The following is a 20,707-nucleotide window of genomic DNA, read 5'->3' on the forward strand; positions in this document are numbered from 1 at the left end:
CTATACCATCAATTTATGAAATCCATCAAGTGATGTGTAGCCAAAAGTGCCCCCGCCCAGCCCAGCCAAACCTCTCGAGGTCCAGATTTTGTTTAAATGGATAAAATATCCATATTGTCCACTGCAATGTGCCCACATGCCTACCAAATTTGGTTAAATCCTCGACGATACCCATGTTGTCGCCATCCTCACCCGGCATGGATACCTTCCATATTTTGTTTAAATTCATAGACCGGATTATGAAAACAACAGTCGAAAAGCCACACGCCAACAAAATTTAAGTTAAATTCACGATGGTGAGGAGAAATCAAAGATGTCAAATTCTTCCTTATTTCACTGAGAACCAAAAACGACGCTAAAAAACCTGTCATTGATCAGCCGAATTATCAACTGAACCAGCGTGGCTCCCCAGTAAGCAACATGTACATACACAATACATAATCAACTTCTTCTCGCCACATATGACTTAATATGAACAGAGCACAATTACTTGTTACAAAATGTCCCTGATTTGCCACTGATGGGAGGCAGAAATTCCTCATCAGAACAAGTTACCATAAGTACTAAAATTTGCAACTAACGTGGATATAATAATTGAAGACATTTTTCCATTTTCAAGACTTAAAATAGTGCCAGTCACTGAAAGTAAATACGTTATATAGGAAATCTGTGTACATCTATACAGAACTCTATTAGCATGTTTTCTCATTTCTGTGGAAATGTCATTGACAGGTTAACGTGACCTAAGTATGTACGGAGACATGATTAGAGATCGCTTCCATCTACTGTCAACTATACCCGACGATAAAGCACAGTTGAGAGACTCGATTAAACGTGATGTTTCATTACTGACATGTCGATCACTGGTGAAGCTGTAATCTGAAAAGGCAGAATGCTGTTATTGCAGACGGTAGACGGTGTGGCTACACCGGAAGATTGTACAATACAGATTCAAAACATAACAGTACGGAGTGTCCCAATAAAAAATCCGAATAATTTGGTTATTTTCTCTGTCTCATAGCACACTGTATGGCGTATGCCCGTCTTCATTAGCCCAGTATAGGAGCAGAATAGTAGGACGTTAAACCCCATTTCATTTCATTTCATTTCCGTTTACCTGTATATCCAGGGACGTGAATAGTAAGCCAGTCCTAACTATTAGTCAACAACAATTTGTATAATTAATCAACAGAAAGTTGACTTTCCACACGGGGAAAACAAATACCATTTTGAAAAGTAGTACACAGTGTTTCGAAAAGTATTAACATCTACTATGTTTTTGCAACATTCAACCATTCGAATGACTGGAAGACTCGCCAGGCCCACACGTGGATTCGAGCCCTACACCCCAAGTCCCAATTAATTGTTCTAAGACACTTTGCCAGAGGTAACGAAACATACGCCCACAGTAACTAGCAGGGTCTACGAGATTTTTCCGAACGACCCAGGACAAACTCTGAAAGCAGTTGTCGAAAATCATTGAAAATAAATACCATTCTTAATCTTATTGAAAGTCAGACTGTATACAGTGTATATACTGACGGGCGGGCGATAATATATAACGACATTGAATTATTGTGAGTCAGCATACGTGTCTGTCCTTCCGACGTCCACAGTTTTATGTGAAAGCAGAAGGACGTTCTGTCCGTTACTCCGCCCTTGTTTATACCGCTTAGTGGGGTCATTGAGCTTCCCCGCCCCGCTCCACAAAAATCACAATAAAAATCAAGCATAAAACAAAAGGCAATGTTTTCATGGTAAAAACAAAATTTACGTGTCAGGCGTTCTGTATGCTTCTACGGTCCCAAAAGAAAAAACATTTGTGATCAATGCAGTTCCTAAAATAAGCCACCTCCTCGCTTCGACTCAATAGCTACCCGCTTATATAATATACATGTACCATGTTTTATAACAAAATAACCAGATGACAAATTGTGCCATCTAGTCTCATCCGTTATATCTAGAGGCACTTCTATTATGTAGAACTTGATTAAAAGTATGCTTGAAATTTGTTGTCTGCGTAGCCTTCAGCATCCGATCCACATCCCGTCTTTATACCAAATCTAAATATTGCTTTTCATTCTCGGTGAACTGATGAAACCAATTTACAGATTTCCATAACTTATCAGGGAAAAGTCAAAATAAATGGTTCCCGACAGAAGTAGGTTTGATCTAGCTTTAAAGGTTTCTGTTAGATTTGTTGATTTATCACTACAGTGTCTGGAACAGATATCTTATACATTCTATTAGAAAGGCGTTCATATGAACGTGCCATGATAGACGACGGCATGTTCCGGATTGGCGGAATTGCAATCGAGTGACGCGAATTCAGTCCTGTTAGTCCTGTCAATCCCAACAAACAGGGGGTGCTCAATTGTCAGTTCGGAATTGTCAGAATTGCAATCCAGTGACGCGGAATTCTGTCCTGTCACAGTTCTGTCAGTACCCACAACAGAGGTGATGTGGGTAGAATCGTGACGCAATTAAACACTTAGGGAGTACTCGATTGAACGTTCCGGAATTAAATTCTCTCAATTCAAAAAATAGTGTCAATCGAGTAAATATCTCAACCAATCATGACAACTGAAGCTTATTTGTTCATTAAGGCAGGTTGCCAGGCAACGAAATATATGCCCACAGCAGCTAAATCGCCCAGGCGGTCGACAAGGGTTGTGGTATATTTATTCTTTTGTAGGTAATTGGAGGCATTTCACACATATCAGATTATAATATTTGTTGTTGGAGGGTTCACAATGTTCTACAAACTGAAACAAGGGCCTTAACTCTGGAAGTAATTTACAGAAAATATTGAAATTTGACAGGATTTTTCGCTTTACTAAACTAAATAATGCATATAAATTTCATACAGATAGGGTGATAACTTTTGTCATTCGAACGTTCACAAGGTTCACAAAGTAAAATAAGGGCCACAACTCTAGAAATAATTGACGGAAATTGCTAAAATTCAATAGACCTCTGTTTCACAAATTTAAATGATGCATATAAATTTCATACATATCTGATGATAACTTTCATCAACTGAGCATTAACAAGGTTGAACAAACCGAAACAAGGGCAATAACTCTAGACGTAATAAACGGAAATTGTTGAAATTCAATAGGATTCTTTGTTCCACTAATTCAAATAATGTTAAAAATTTCACAAAGATCGGATTCGGATGATAACTGTTGGCGTTACAGCATTCACAAGGTTCAATAAATTGAAACAAGGGCCATAACTCTAGACGTAATAAACGGAAATTGCTGAAATTCACTAGGCTTCTTCGTTTCCAGGTGGGCGTATAAAAATACGTCAGGATTCTACTCACACCACCTCGGCTGTCGGGACTGGCAGAACTGTGACAGGGCTGAATTCCATATCACTTGATTGCAATCTAGCACCCCCAAAGAATATATTTCAGCTGTCATGGTTGGTTGAGATATTTTCAGTCAGCGCATGCGTTGTAGCCGATATCTCCCCCCCCCCCCCCCTTTCACTCGAATGTCACTATTTTTTGGGATTAAGAGAATTCAATTTCGAAACGTTCAATCGAGTATCCCGCTATAGTCCGGGCCTGAAGTGGTGCGAGTCGAATCGTGATTTAATCAAACACAACGAATATGTTTCAGCTGTCATGACTGTGCAGTCGGCGAACGCGTCGTAGACGGAAATCCCCCTTTTCACTCGATTGTCTCTGTTTTGGGTATTAAAAAAATTAAATTCCAGAACGTCCAATCTACTATCCCAAATCATATGATGAAGAGCAATAACTCTGCAATTGTGAGCAATAATCAGAAATAGTTGTGTTTGTTATTAACCACAATAATTGACACAGCATAAATCTAAAATAGCTTGTAGTATAATGCTTTCACTAGAGCGTTCACAAGTTTCCACAAAATCAGCAAAGGCAATAGAGGTAATTAACGGAACACGAAATTCAACACGATTCTGAACAATAAATATGGATTTCAAGCTGATCGGATGATAATTAGGGCGTTTACAAGATTAACAGACATTATTTAAGGTTCTATTATGGATAATGCATAGATGGCAAAGGGCAATAACGCCCCACTATTGTAAACAAATCTGTCAATTTTAAAAAGATAAATGTTTAGGTTTTGTATGGACGGATGGCAATATACCGCTACATATTAATGTTGGTTTATAATCCCCATCCCCTATCCCAACACTATCAAAATCAGCAGTATTATAGACGTGCTGGATGTCTCGGTCAGACAAGATCCATGCACAAAACTTCCTCTTTCTTGGATTGGTGGGGTGGTGACCGGATGTCCACTAATAATACATTTAATCAGTATCTATTTTAAAAATATATAAAAAAATAGAGCGAAAAACAGCCCCCTTGCCGTGAAGAAAGATTTTAAAATATATAGTTTATTTGTATTATTGACAGAATAATAGTTTTCCGTATTCTCACGAAGCACTGTCTCGTGACCTTTAAACAACGAACAGAACCCGTTTAGTGGATAGGTTTTCATCCGTCTATGGCATAATAACCTTTCCAAGTCAGTCAACTATATAATAACAAAAAATTATAGTAAAAAAATCACATCACTACCGCCTTGAGACTATGATTATTTTATTTAATTTTCAACTTTGCTCGTTTAGAAAACGAGGGTTGAAAAGTATAGTGACAGGTGTTCAAGAAAGTGCAAGCATACTCTGTCTAGTATTTACACAAGTCGCTGTAGATTAATATAGTTAAATGAGGCGATGTTTGCATTTCGGAAGAAGACGCTACTTATATATGCACCCGGTCTTTGTCAGGTGTACGTATTTAACTGTGTCGGTTTGGTAGTTAAGAATACATTTCGGTGCGACTATACACGTTCTAACTCCCAATATACAAGTCGTACAAATGTTTAGTGGTTTTCAAGGAGTTTAAAGATGGGTTCCCGCATACAAACTGGGTGATTTAATGGTATATATGGACTAAAAACATATTCAAACTAATTAATTTGTCATAATTGTGCTTCAAATCCCTCTCAAACATTGTAATTGCGAAGGAATGTCCTGCTATAAAAATTCGATCAAACTTAACTCTCTTGGAAGTCAAAGGAGAATTCATTGCATACTTAAGACGATGTTGTCTTTAATCGCTTACTATTTATTACAAATATCAAATCCTAAATTCTCGGATTATCCACTACCGGCGTCTTTTTTATCTCAGAAAGTGTTGTACGTCTAGCTCTTCATAAAGTTTATCAACTTGTATATCAAGCGCGCAATGTTCGCGTGTGACCTTTGACATCACGCGTGCAGAAATTCCTAATAGTCGGGCTGTTGATTAAGGGAACCCCTACATTTTTGTCCTGTGTACGCTCCATGAGTGTTTTTCGGGGAATCCAATATTTTTCTAGTAAGATTAGATATCTCTTCTTTCCATGATATATACCAACATCACCATACTTTTATTGGAAATAACCACCCGATAAATACTTTCGTTAGGTTTTCGATTATAAATAATGACTACGTTTGGAGTCTAGCTGACCTAAAGTGAGTGACAGGGTCCCATTCGTGTGGTAATAAACATTGCCCTCCCCCACCCCCTTCCCTTCAGTACTACCATTTATGGTTCACTTCGCATGCTATGCATCACCAATGAGCCTTCGACAATTAATTACTAGTGTGAGCTCACCTTTAGTTTTTCCAGGATTCAACAGACTATACTGACTACCTGAAACGCAGTTTACTTAAATCTTATATTTCCCAATACCTTCAAAACCAATGTAATGTAAGTTCCTATTCATCAATCATAAAGTTGCGCCCGGATTTGATAGTGAGTTTTAGTTTGGCGTCATGAGCCGAAACCAAATTTGTTACTGTCGTCTACGTTATAAAACCTAGAGGGCTAAGTTTATTCTTTGATCCAAAGTCAGTCAGATGGTCCTAGATCGACAACTGTATATAATTTCCCATTTTTTTACACCACGAAGACCCGGTGTTATAAACCCCAATTACTAGTATTGCCATGGAAACGAGATGTTGACATTTTGTTCAATAAAATAAAAAGATTTTTCAGGTGGGGTATTAAGTATGGTTATTAGCAAGTTACGTCGCCACATTCTGTGTGTATCGATTCGATAATTACGTATAGAAAACCCAAGAAATATGTATTTTATAATATTTTTCACATCCCTATGCCCTGTGTAACCATAATATCGAGTGAACGACGATTTCAAGTTTGGTCCTATGGGTTCAATCACACTGATCTGTGTAATCCCACAACCAATTCGGTCTGAAAACACGGAGTGATTAAGTAATAGAACAAAACTATAGTCAAATGTTACTGATATTTTAGTAGCCAGGCTGTCATCGATGACGAGTTAAAAGTCCTCAGAATCTCCCCGTCTTCAATAGTCCAGTCGGTGCAGAACATAGTTCATTTCCTCGGAACCATGCAAAGGGAATCTTTTCAGTCAGTGTCAAATTCGACATACACAAATGAAATAAAATGAGATTTATAACGTCCTGCTGTTCTGCACTGACTGGACATACGCCAGTGTGCTATGAGGGAAATTTTGCCTGCACAGCCGCACTACGGTCTACTCTTATTTCGAATTCCAGCTGTCCCCTGCCGAGGTCCCGTGTACACGTTGGCGTGCACGTAAAAGATCCCTTGCCGCTGTCCGGGCAAATTTCCCTCATAGCACACTGTATGGCGTATGGTCGTCTTCATTAGCCCGGTCAGGAGCATAACATTATGACGTTAAACCCCATTTTATTTCATTTCATTTATACTCACTGAGCCACCGCGGCTGCCAAATTCGACACAATGATGGTCGACTATACCAAACAAAGGTTCCCATTTCGTTTGTTTATAATTTCGATGCCCTACACTACATGAAGATCTGACCGGTTTTACTGGAAGGTCGCGTCAGGGGTCGCACGGGCGGCTTTTGACCCTATGACGTTAGACATTGATTAATTCCAGCAGGCAAAGTTTACCCACAGTTCCGTGCATAGCACGCAAAGAACTCGCCGTAACAGACCGTTTCATTGGCTAATCCCTCACTTCAACCAGAACGCCGATAATAAAACTCTTCCTGATCCTAATGTAGTGAAGACAAGTAAAACGAATTTGGAACTATATAAAAGAAACGAAATTAGTATCGTTGTTTAATCAGATTGGTAACTCATGGGCCATAGGTGGCTTAGGTAGCAACGGCTTCTGAAATTCAATCCCAATCTATCGCTTCTAATAGATCATATTAAAATTATAAGATCTCATTAATCTTGATCATAAATAGAATGTCGATTTCATTGGAATTTTATATATTAAATGGGCAGTTGGCCTCCATTTGCCATCTATAGGTACGGTCACTTTTGTGATATTACCGATTTTGTGTTGCACTGTCGACACAGTGATCCAAAAAAGGAAATAAAGTTAGTAAACAATCCGACATCCACCTAATCTTTCGATTCGTGTTGTTATCGGTCAACAGGTTCTGCTTTCAAGATGTACGCATCGGTTCAACCTGCTCACCAGGAACTTTGAGTGTGAACTTTATGTTTGATAAGGGAGATTACCGATAACTTTGAAATTAACGTTAATCCTAGGTCAATAAAAAGAACATCAGTCCAGGCGAATGGCGGAAAATGGTTTAACATAAGGTAGACTAGAATTTAAATTTGGTATTTATTGTTATTTTTCTTGCTAAAATCATTTTCGAATTTATTACCACAAATATAAAACGAATGACTGCATAATTACTTTTCACGTGGAGCGTTATATTTAACAGACACGCGAGATTAATTATTGAATTTTTATGACCCAACATAGTTTCCAACGTTCTTTCAAAATTCCGCAATTGGCCACATGTATATAGCGTACTTTATCAATTTGGGATAAAATTCAAAAATTATATTTCTTCATTTTTAAATGTTTTCTGAGGATAATATATTATGTATCCCCTATATAAAAAGACATAACTAAAAATCTTACGAAATTAGCATGAATCATTTTACACTCGAGCAAATTTACATTCTAGCAAATTTAACCAATGTCCCCACCAGATTCAAGCGGGGCCCGATATTATCAGTAACTGTTATATGATTTGGATAGATTTAATTAAAACTTTCATTTTAATTACAAATTTCTGTTTTCTAATATTTTGAAACACCCTATAATAGTTCATTTACACATAGAAGTTAAATCGAATTAATCTACCGGGTGAGATATACGACATGGAATCGATTGGTTGTATATCTCAAAGTTGGCACTATGTTCAACGAGGAACTGTTTTTATCAACAGAGCGCCCTTTTTGTACTTAACTTAACCAGCGGTTGGCAAGCGCGATACCCCAACATTTTGCAAGTGATGGATAGAGCAAGCTAAAACAAAAGCGTGATTTTTCATACAATCAGGGGCCATAATCCAGGAAGTTAAGGTTTGAATTGCACGAATATCGAAAGGGACTGAGATCTTTGGGATATAAAGATACATTTCAAGTTTCATAAAAATCGGAAAAAAATTGTGACCTCTATATAGAGGGTCCACAACCTTCATATTACATAATACATGTACTTTTTACACAATTTGCGTACAGGAGCGGCCATTTTGTCGGGTAGTTTTGTTTCTATTTTCCCGAAATTTGAACTCAACCTTCATTATGGTGTAACGGTGATATAATCAAACGGTTTTTAAAATCGGATAAAAATTGTGACATCTAGAGGATCCACAAGCTAAAAATGTGAGTTTTCGTACAATCAGGGGCCATAATCCAGGAAGTTATAGTCTGATGATATGCACAAATATCGACAAAAACCGAGATCTTTGGGACATAATCATATATTTTAAGTTTCATCATAATCGAACAAAGATTCTGACCTCTAGTGGGTCCACAACCTTGGTATTACATAAGTTTACACTATTTGCGTTTAAAAAGCGGCCATTTTGTTGGGCAGTTTCGGTTTGATTTTTACGAAATTCGAACTCAATCGCCATTAGGGTGTAACGGTGATAGATTTAAGCGTTTTTTAAAATCGGATAAAACTTGTCACCTTCAGAGGATCCGCAAGCTAAAAACTTGACTTTTCATACAATCAGGGGCCATAATCCAGGAAGTTACAACCCGCCATGTGCTAATATAGAAAGGAACCAAGATCTTTGGATTATAAACATGCATTTCAAGCTTCATCAAAATTGGATAAAAAATGTGACTTCTAGAGTGTCCACAACCTTGGTATTACATACTTTTACATTATTTGCGTACAAGGAGCGGCCTTTTTGTACGGCAGATTCGGTCAGATTTTTACGAAATTCGAACTCAACCTTCATTGCTGTGTATCGGTGATTTATTTAACGTTTTTAAAAATTGAATACAAATTGTGATTTCTAGCGTGTCCACAAGCTAGAAATGTGATTTTTCGAACAACCGTGGCCATAAACCAGGAAGTTACGTTCGGATATGCGCGATTATCGAAAGGATCCAAGATCTTTCTGATATAAACATAAACTTAAAGTTTCATTATTTGCGTACGGGTGTCGGCCATTTTGTCCGGCAATTTTGCTCCGATTTTCAAGAAATTCGAACTCAACCGATATTACGGTGTAACGGTGATATATTTGAACGTTTTTTTTAAAATCGGATAATAATTGTGACCTCTAGAGGGACAACAAGCTAAAAACGCAATTTTTCGTACAATCGGGGGCCATAATTCAGGAAGTTACGATCAGATATGCACGAATATCGAGAGGAACCAAGATCTGTGGGTTATAAACATGTATTTCAAGTTTCATCAAAATCGGATAAAAATTGTGACCTTTAGCGTCCACAAGGTAAAACGTGATTTTTTGTACAATTAGGGGCCATAATTCAAGTGTCGATCCGATACATGCCAATACTAAAGGAACCGAGATCTTTTGGAGATAAACCTATATTTCAAGGTTCGTCAAGGATAGGAATTGTGATCTGTAGAGTGTCCACAAACAAATTGTGGACGGACAGACGGACGGACGTCCGGACGGACAGGGGCGATAGCAATATACGTCTACGTGAAAATGTGAGAGTATAAAAAATAGTAATTCGACAAATTTTAAGTGGGTAGGGATTGTTTATTCATTTATCAATACTGAATTTTGTTTGTTTCATTGATCGTCAAAAAGCCGAAAAAGTAAACAAAGGAACTAGGCTATTATTATCGATTTCTAAATGAAGCTAATCCCTCTAATTGTTTATATTAAGCATTTTTCTCGTAATAATTAATGTTCTAAATTAAACGTTGGGTCATCGGGCCTTATATTCTCGGTCCAAGGAAATGCAGATTTTCTCATATTGGCATTATTTTGATGGACATACTAACAACACCCCACCACCGGTGGTGCGATTAAGCCCATTTGGGCTCTTGTTAAAATTTTAAATAAAAAAAAAAGAAACGAAAGCACTAAACTATGGATAATAAAACGATATATTAGATTTACAAAAAGATACATCCGTAAGAGTTGTAAAAATATGTTACACATTTTCGAATTTTCACGCCGGTAAAATTACAGCACAATTATACAAATAGTTCAAATAATCACATGTTGTTCGTTACGCGCGGAATCATTCTGAATGAGGACAGAGATCAGAAAAACCTGATGATGGATTTTTCAGATTCGTATATGGCGTAACAACAAAATATAACAGAATGAAGCTGGTTCAAGTATGAGTCACATAGCGTGTGGCGTTATTATTATTTTTTTTTTTTTTTTTGCGTGTGAGTGTGTGTGTGTGTGTGAATTTGATGAATTTTAACGATACGAACTTGTCCGTGTAGTCGGCGCCACGTCTATCGATTGTTGACTGTTCTATTAACGAGATTAGTAAGAGCATGTCAATATAACTACGCGTCAGGAACATTTTTTGTCAGACACAGATATGTGTGGGTGTATATTTTCTATGGAAGACAAACTGTGTGAAAAAAGACAAATAATGGAAGTAATATAGTAACAATTGACCTCATTCGATTATTGCTATGCATTACATTGTACTAGAGTGCAGTTTGGGGAGCTTCTGTTTATCTTTAACCCTTTACACCCATGTAACCAACTGGAAATATATACACACATTGCACACCAAGTTTAATCAAATTGTTACTTTTATTTTCAGCTTTATCAAACAGAAGGTTTCCTTTTAAAAATGTACTTATTTCTCACCAAATAATTTATATTAAAAAAAAATACGAGCGTTCATTAAATAATGTTTGCATGTTATCTATTTTGAACATTCCCTGTGCAACTGTCTAGACAAATCGAAATCGAAAATTGATAATTTACCAAATAGTGAAGAGCCAATACCACACGAAGAAAAATCGTAAGTTATACAAACACCTATATCGCAGCCATATGATCTGCTTTTCGCTCATAAAAATTTGGATATTTTTTTTAATATCCATAATATGCATGACTAATAATCGAGTGGGAACCGGAAGCATACTTTGGCTATTAGTATTATTAGATGCGAAACTTCATTACAATGTACTCTTTGCGCAGTGGTTTAGTATTAATTGATCTATGTATGTAGCCGGCGATATTTGCATATTTCTCCAGTAATTATTCTGTATGTCACCATACTAAAGTTCCTGCTGTTTAATGCTTTCTTAAATGCTAGTTAATAGAAAAGTAGAAGTCTAGTGTATCTATTGATATCTCTTGATCTTGTAAATACTGATAACTATTTGATAGATAACATACTGCACCACCAATCTCAAATAATATATAGATGGTTAGGCAGTTAACACGTCGTATTGAAACCACTCCAAAATATATGACCAATTAGAAAGTAACTTTGAAATTAAACAATTAAAATTAAATTCTCTTCTCGATGAGTACGTTTATAAATCTCAGATGGTCACCCTCGCTCCAGGCCTAGGGTTCGGCTATGGTCTTTGTGAATTGAATCAGATAGACTTATCTGTTTGGTTCCCAGACGTATAACAGTCGAGAATTGATTGCTCATGTTGCTTCACTTTGGGGGGAGAGGGGGTCTTTATGAAACACTGTGCTCGACTGTTTATTATTAGTAAAATCATTAATATGTTGTTGTTATTTCTGATATATTTACAAATAACTTTACTTATCATTATGACTACTTAGATACATTCAGCACCATATTGTATATTTATGTATGTCTGATATCTTATTTTCTAAGATATCATGGCGTATGTATTCTTTGTCTGCAGGTCACGAAGAGTGACATTTCCACCCTCTCCCACCAAGCCCACGGTGATGGGGTCGACAATGGCAAAAAAAAAAGGCCTTACGTTACACGGCTCGGAGATCTTAATGTTACCTTTTTGTCTTTGTAGTTTTATAAAATCATGAATTAGATTATAATAAGACCCTTTGGCTTGGAGTGTCTGCCGTCGTAATGAGATAGAACTAAGAGGATTTCTTCGATAATAGACGACACTGTTTAAGTTGATATCGTGTCGTGCAGAGAAAAAAAAATGTGATTCTGCCACTTTTGAAGTCACAGTACCTTTTTTTTAAAAAATCTTGTTCTTCTTGTGGGTGATCATCCTCGAATAAAAGTCCGCCAATTCAAGTACAAGAGATATGAAACATGACGTGCTTGTTCCTTGAACAATGTCAATATCGCTTCCATGGACAGGCCTCGATTTTTAATATGGCATCACAATTTCAGGCATGCGGTGATGGCATCATGCTCAGTTCTATGTTATGAGCATTACATGTATATAAAATAATGTAGGCTTATACACATCTTTAAGACGATTGTTTTCAACTGACATTTCCATTGTACAAGTCAGGACTGATTTCTCATCTAGCCAATAAACAACGATTTTAACCAACCCCAAAGGAATACGGTTCTGATTTGGGTATTCTTGGGTTGATCTAGTGATCAAGAAAAGCTCTGGCATTAAAGGTAGGCCTATTATTGCACCCCAGTATTAGGTACAGTAAGCTAATATATCAAATGTTCTTTCTGATCTCATAGCGTACTCAATCACTAGTAAGTTCTAGTAATTTGATATTTAATTAACATAGTTGAAGGAGTGTAAATTTTAGTTCTCACTTTTTATTAACTGATAAAATTTGTGAGATTTATCGACCTGGGAATTTCAGTAAATTAAGTTCAAGAGGCAAAGCTGCATTCCTGGCATTGTTTATTTTTAGATATGTTCGCTTATATTTATTTTTTCATCCCACTTGTATGTGAGTAATTATGCCGCCTGGGATATAAGTTTGGCTAATAATATTTTTCAAGTCGCAGAAATCCCATACACCTTTAAGTCAATAAGAAATATAGGTAGGACGTTAACCCACAATTCATTTCATTTTAAGTCAATATATAATCTAAGAATATTCCTTCGGATTCTACTCGACTTTTTAATAAAAGTGTTTGTATCTTAATGGATCTAAGTCTCTAACTCAATATTTTCTATAATATTCGCAATTAAAAACACAAATTAAAATTCAATATTGGCCCATTTCAATCTATATTGATGTTGTTATGTTGCCGTGAAAATGTGGGATCCTAATATCCAATATTTAAGACACAATGAACGTTTTAAAAAATGGTACACGAGTCGTGCACCATATCGTTTCGTGCGCAAAATCAATGAACAACGAAAAACATATCCTAAATTGCAATGCGAAAGTAAATAGTAACTGCTGATTCACAAATTATAAAAGAATAATAATAATAAAAAAAAAAACGTTTAGACCCGTAGACGACTGTCGTTCAGTTTGGACTGTTCGCGTATTTCACCGAACATAATTGATTTGAAATTACAATTTTTTTTTTAAAGAATTTAATATAAATCACTTTATATACACTCATATATATTACATTAATATGTGATTTTAGACCCATTTATGACACATAAATTAGAGCCATAAGCCCTTTAAGAATGCATCGAAAGAACCCCAATTTAGCACTCAATCGAAAGGCCAGAGTAGACCGAGTGTTATTTATCGGTTATAGTGTAATACAACACATTATTGTGATCCTTGAAATGTCAATGTGACAGTTCAGACATAAATAGGACATGAATGACAATGAAATGGGGTTTAATGTTCTGCACCCACTCGGATAATAAAGACGGGCATACAGGGGAAATTTTGCCCGGACAGCGACCTACCCTTATTTCGATTTCCAACTGACAAGGGTTCTTTTACGTGAATGTGTACATTTCTGAATATTTCGGATGAAATGTAAATGTATTCTTTTGGATTTTCTAGAAGAAATTTTATCATTAAAGATACATTATGGGAGATTTTTATAGAGAGTTGGCCATTCTTGCTATAACAGTTCAAAAGTAGATGATGAAAGAGGAATATATTGAAAAATTCAGTCAAATTACTTTATTCTGAACATAGTTATCATCGTTGTAATATTTGCCTAGAAATGGTAGCGAATTGTGTCTTCACCTTCGCCTACATATCTCGATTATCAAGTAAAGTTTTCAATGGCATACCGAAACGCTTTACACCGGCCTCGCTAAGTACACTCTATCATTTAGCCTCGATCTAACTGACGTATTTTCATCAGGTTACCCATTATTTGATTTAATCAATTAGTGAAATCCTATTTAAATCCGAGCTGTAGCCGAGCCATCCGTGGGTCTACAGAGTTGATTTTGGTCTTGTTGTTTAAATAAAGATCTAATTTATAATTTCTATAACATCTGAAGCCTAAATTAAGACTTGCAATAATCAGATTTAGCTCTTGCATAATGCATGTTTATATTAAAATACAATTAAATTAAACAGATACAATTGACAAATCTGGTGTGACAAATTTATGTCTGATTTGTAATATAAATATTGATTTTAAGATACAAATGTTAATTTTAGTATACAAATTTCGAAATACGACAACAAACGAAGAAATAAGAATTAAGGACTATGAATTAAAAATTAAGAACACTGAATAGGGAGCTGTTTGGTCTTCAAAGGTCAAGGACAATAACTATACGTAATTATCAGGAATTGTTGAAATTCGACTATGTTCTTCGTTTCTCCTGTATGAACAACGCATATAAATATCAGGAAGCCCTTCTCCAATTCCACACTGGGATTAATTTGGCAACTTATCTCAGAACGGAAGACATTTGGTAAGAATCTTTCACACATAATTAACAAGATTTATGTACAGAAACTGTCAGTTGCGGAAAATGGTGTCTCTTGATTTTTGTAGCATTTGATTGTTTTGTTAGGCGTATTATTACCCTTGATAATATTAATAAATTAGAAATGAAACTCATTGTGCCTGAAAATCGCAACTTTTCGTTTTGTTTATTGTCAGTAAATTCACGAATAATCCTGTCACTTAATGACTTGATCTAAACTTCTGTCTAGACAACCTAAACTACAGGCTCTTTACGAATCTGTGCTACCGGATAGCAGTAATACTTCAGGCAGCTTTTTATTTTGCGATTGATTACAACGCATTGGCGTGACAAGAACAAACGTTTTTCTTGCACGAAACATTGTCCAGAGAAAACTATTGAACTTAGACTTGACTTAGAGAATCATTCCAACAAATTATAAGGCTTTTGTCAGAGTTTTTAATTAAGTGAAATGTTTAATCTCTAGAGTTGATTCTGCCCAAAGTTCGCTCTGAAAACCTTTGATGAATATAACTATAGGGTTTAACAGAGACGACTGGGGTTGTTTTCGTTATTTTTTTTATTATAAGAGAAATTCTATCTCCTTTGAATCAGTTCGAAAGTTCAATGATCTGATGTTGTTTTATAACGCCAAGATAGTCATAAATTCATAAAGCAATTGGATATCAAAGTCCAGCCTTTTCAAAAAAAAAATTAAAAAAACCCTAGGCATGGTGACGGTATGTATACTATACTTGTAGACTTTTTAGAGCTCTATGCAACATATATACCTGCCGTCTGCTCTGATTAGTTGTTGATTCTAGGGCCGACATTGGGTGGAAAGGATGTTGACTCTTTTCGGTGTACTTATGGTTAAGAACACTTGGAAACATTTACCAAACAAACAATAGGCAAAGATTTTGGTGTCAGAGTGAGCTACTGGATTTGTACCCTGTTGTAAAATCGATGAGTGTATTTATTAGACGAACAGTACCACTCTGTAGCACTCATTCGGTTCTCTTCTGTATTTTCCCTATTCAATATTTGATTAGCTTATAATACTAAAATGTATTTAATAAACCATATTTTTTCGTGATTGTTCCTAAACGACAAATTAGTCTAAGTAAGTGCATGGGTATAAATATCTATGTATAACTGAATATGAGAACCAATAGATAACTCGGTCATTATTATTTTTGTTTATCTTATAGGCTATCGGGTATAATATGTTTAATATGAATATTATCATTTTAACGCATTCACATCGGTATTAAGGTATCGATATCATTGGACTTTCAGATTTAGATACCACCCTACCCCCCCCCCCCCCCATTACATTTAATTAATACGTTTTCTTTAAATATATAGCTAGTAACTTTTACTTCAGATGATAAGGCATTAAATAATTTCACTGCATGTTAGCGTTCTCAAATCCATCTGTCTCGGTGCTGCACATGTGCGTTGTTTAATGGCATCGCCTCAGCCTGCATACTGATAAATCGTAATAGAACAGTTTTCTTTGTTCTCCATCAAATATTCTACTCGTTTCTCTTTGTATGAAACACCAAAATACACTAGAATAAGGAGTTTTACTAAGAAAATAAATTGCAAAAGTTATTAACTCACTGTTTTCTTGAAATAGAAATCCTTTGCTCGTCAAAATCCCTCTTCTCTGTATGTCCGTTATTGCTGAAAATAGTACGAGAATTTGATCACGTGATAAGAGGCTTATCGCTGTGTTTTGAGGTTTGGATGTTGTTTTTTTTTAAAATTGTTGACAGGGTACGTCGTCTGTAGCACAATCTCTAGATATAATCACCAGTCAGACGTTGACCTCGCACGCGCTGCTAAGTAATAATGGTAGAACGGAAATGATAATAGACAAATCAGGGAAGAATTAGAATTACCTACCTTATTTATGTTAAGTAAAGCTGATTAAAGAAGAAATAACGCTTTGGAGAATTTTATTACGCATACAGTGTTGCGGCTAATGGATTGTTTCTAGGAGAATCGTAACGCGATGCGGTTGTGCATGGTGTAAATGCATAGATGAGATATTCCGGATTACGAGAATGTAGTAGGCGCCATATGTATATATCAGTGCCATAATATTGCACAATAAGACTGGAAATCTCGTGCAACCACATTGAACAAAAAATTAAATGTTCGTTTCAAAATAATATTCGGGCGTCGGTTTGTTTCCAAATTTTTGTTTCATTTTGGCTTAAACTGTCGATTTAAGAACATAATATAATAACGAACAATTTCAAACGATATTGACAAGATTTATATCCTCAAAGGATCTGAATAGAATTGAAATAGGTTACAATTCCTAATAATAGCTACTCATGTGTGTATGCCCTTTGATCACAAAATCACCCAGGATTGCTGGTAAGAGGAATGGGCATGCGCCTTGAAATCTCTGATAATGGATCAGTGGGTAAGGCACTGGCTCGCTAGCCAATTGGTCTCGTGTTAGCTCCCGGTGTTGGTTGAGAAGGTTCCTCGTTTTTTTTCGGCGTGATTTCCCCTACGTTCAGTGTTGCACGACGGAGGGTCTGGCAAGGAACAGCTAAACGAAGGTCCCGTGTACAAGTAAATGAACCCTTGACAGCTGGAATTCGAAATAAAGTGTTGGTCGTACCACGTCTTCATTCGCGCTAATGTAGGAGGTTAAACCCCATTTCATTGCATTTCAATTATGTTCTCAACAAATGGCCAATAATAAAAACAACATTGCTGGTGATATTGTATCTATAGTAATACCCCTGAATTAAGTGCATAATAATAAACAGATAAAAAAAAACGGCAAGAAATTCGTAATCAGCTCATAAATGTATTTTAATAAAGTGTTGTTATCGCAGTCCAAGATAAAAGAATCACAAGGCTATTTTATGGATTGATTCTAATTTGGTTTAAAATGACAAATGGGAAATATTATTGAAGAAGTGACTGGCAGTTTGTTAGCTAGTTAAAATGTTTCATATGAGTCATTGGTTTTCTTTTAATTGCCAGGCTCCATCAATCTACTACTGCAACACGTCTGACATGATAATTTGAGCTGAAGTTAAATGTGTTTTGTGCAGTAACACTTTATACTGACAGACTTCCAATACTATTAGAATATTCGGAAATAGCCAATAGTCAAGTTCATATGTTCCCGAAAAAAGAAAATTTGGATTAAAATCGTTGCCGAAGGTCTTGCAATAAGTACATAATCGAAATGCGTTCATAAATGTTCCAAATTTTATTTCAATCACCAAAGTTTTTGGATTTGATGTGGAAGAGTTTTCACTTCTATACTTCTCGAAAAGATTAGGTTTTGTTGCGCATATAAGGTATATGAAGTTGGTAGGTAGCCTTTCTAAGCCAATGAAATAGTATTTTCGTGCAGAGAAGAGGCGTGCTGGGATCTCCGAAGGAGGATAGTAGACCAAACTTAGGGCACTTTAGGAGACGGGGAGGGGGCAGTACCGGGAAATTTTGGGTTCCGTGGCACAGGCTAGAATCGATTTAACGTGTACCTGAGCCATGAAATACCATAGACTCTTGGTAAAGGAATTATGATTAAGTCTAAACATGAACATAGCTGCAAGAACTAAACGACCTGTGAGTAAAGAAAAACAAGCATCAAAAGGGGCTGGTATTTATTACAAAGGGTGCCTGTCAAGTTTCATTCTGTCCGCTAATGCGGGAGAACTAGAATTGAAAGTAAACTGAAACAACCTCAAGAACGAGAGCACGATCAAGATTTAGACACTCACTTTAAGCCCGATAAAGGAAGTTACTGGTGACAGATTCAATATCAATAGAGTTTTTGGTAACGGTTAGCGTATTGGCCATGAATATTATGGAAATATTATTCCGACTGTGAAATATAATCTGGAAGTCATCCGTGAAAATCAAGGTCGGATTGTGCTTACATGGGGCCCTTGCATTAACAATGATAAACGCACAGATTCTGTACGTATATTGAGTGCGACTGGTTTTTAGTACCTCTGGATTTGGTTGGAACAAGGGAAGGGCAGCAGACAAATGGGGCATAATGTTGTCATTGGGGCATTTCCTTGAGTATTTGAGGTAACTCTGTCGAAATTCGAGGGCACTTTTTTTAGAACAGAGGGCACATTTTCGGAAGGGAAGGCACATAGCCACACACACCCCTATACCCTGGTAGGAAATCTAATCGGATTCGAGCCTTATCAACCATTTCCAGTTTCGTTTGTTTTTGCCTACCCGCCCAGGACGCCTCTGGTGCAAAGTGGGATGTGTTTAGACTGCTAGAAAAAGCGAGGCACGAACAGGGAGAAACTCCGATAATAACAACAGAGTTGTAACCCTTGTTATCAATAATGGGTAGATGTAGATGTTTTTTACCGCGATAAAAATGTTATTAAAAACCTTCTTGACCTTCAACTTCATTGTAGAAGCGGACATTAAATCAATTCACACGTGCGCACACGCACGCACACACACGCACACACCCACGACACACTGTCGACATCCAGGTTGTAGACAAAAGAAATTGCGACCTAAGTGCTAGGAATTCGATGGACACGAGCTTTTGAATCTGCGTTGATAAAGAAAATCGAAAAACCAAGGTCCCGTGTACACGAAAAAGAACCCTTGATAATTGGAATTCGAAACAAGTGCAATGCATGGCGTATATGCCCATCTTCATTATCCCGGTTGGTGCAGAAAAGTGGGAAGTTAAACCCCATTTTATTGCATTTCCTTTTAGCCTGTAACCTGAAGTCACGACTAGGCTATAATTTGTTACCGGTATGCCTCCACTTCTTAATCAGTCGTGGTGCGTTCCATTATTGGCGCCGCGCTTACTCGAGCCTCCTCGAGTGCGTTCGGGTTACCGATGACGTCATTTAAACGGCTTACTCGCGCCAGGCCGAAGTAACCTTCCCCAAGTTCGAATTCGGGCGTTCTACGCGATTGACTCTCGGGTTTTCCAACTCGCGAGTTACGAGAGTTGATTACCCGAACGCTCTCGAGTCACTCGGGACTAGAGTTGATCGTACGAACGTTCTCGAGTAAATTTCCAATTCCAAAATGACAGCGCCAATAGACAGATTTGCAATTTATGCTTTTCTGGAAGAAATATTGAATGAAAATGATGACTATGAAGACAGTGACATAGCTCCAATTATTCCTGCATTAATTTCCAAAAGACCAAGTGTGCCAAAAGTGGAGGGTTTCACTGAGCTTGTGATTAATTTGAATGAAGAAGATTTTAGGTATCATTGCCGACTAAATAAAGAAACATTCATGCTACTTTTGGGAGAAGTAGAAGCATATCTGGTACCAGATGTTAATTACGTTGGTGGAGGTTATGATTCAGTTCCGCCTAAGAAGCAACTACTCGTGTTTGTGTGGTATTTGAGCAACCAATGCAGCATGAGAAATATAGCCTTCAACTTTAAGTTGTCAAAATCTACTGTACATAGTATTGTTCATCACGTAGCAGGAGTTATATCAGCTTTATCATATAAGTTTATTCAATGGCCGAATAATCAAAGGAGAAGAGAGATAAAAGGAAAATTTACGAAAATACCTGGCGTCATTGGTGTTACCGATGGAACACATATAAGAATAACGAACCCAGTTGGCAATGAC

The 20,707-nt window shown here is 36.7% G+C and overlaps 1 long non-coding RNA gene across 1 annotated transcript in view; it reads right to left on the reverse strand.

The window, feature by feature from the left end:
- Positions 1-16,865, reverse strand: part of LOC126817669 (uncharacterized) — a 28,942-nt gene extending 12,077 nt beyond the window's left edge. Inside the window, exon 1 of the long non-coding RNA XR_007679106.2 lies at positions 16,706-16,865. This is a non-coding gene — a long non-coding RNA (uncharacterized LOC126817669). The remainder of the gene's footprint in view (positions 1-16,705) is intronic.
- Positions 16,866-20,707: the final 3,842 nt, after the last annotated feature.

Source organism: Patella vulgata, chromosome 4 (genome assembly GCF_932274485.2).
Source record: "Patella vulgata chromosome 4, xgPatVulg1.2, whole genome shotgun sequence".
Lineage (NCBI taxonomy): Eukaryota > Metazoa > Mollusca > Gastropoda > Patellidae > Patella > Patella vulgata.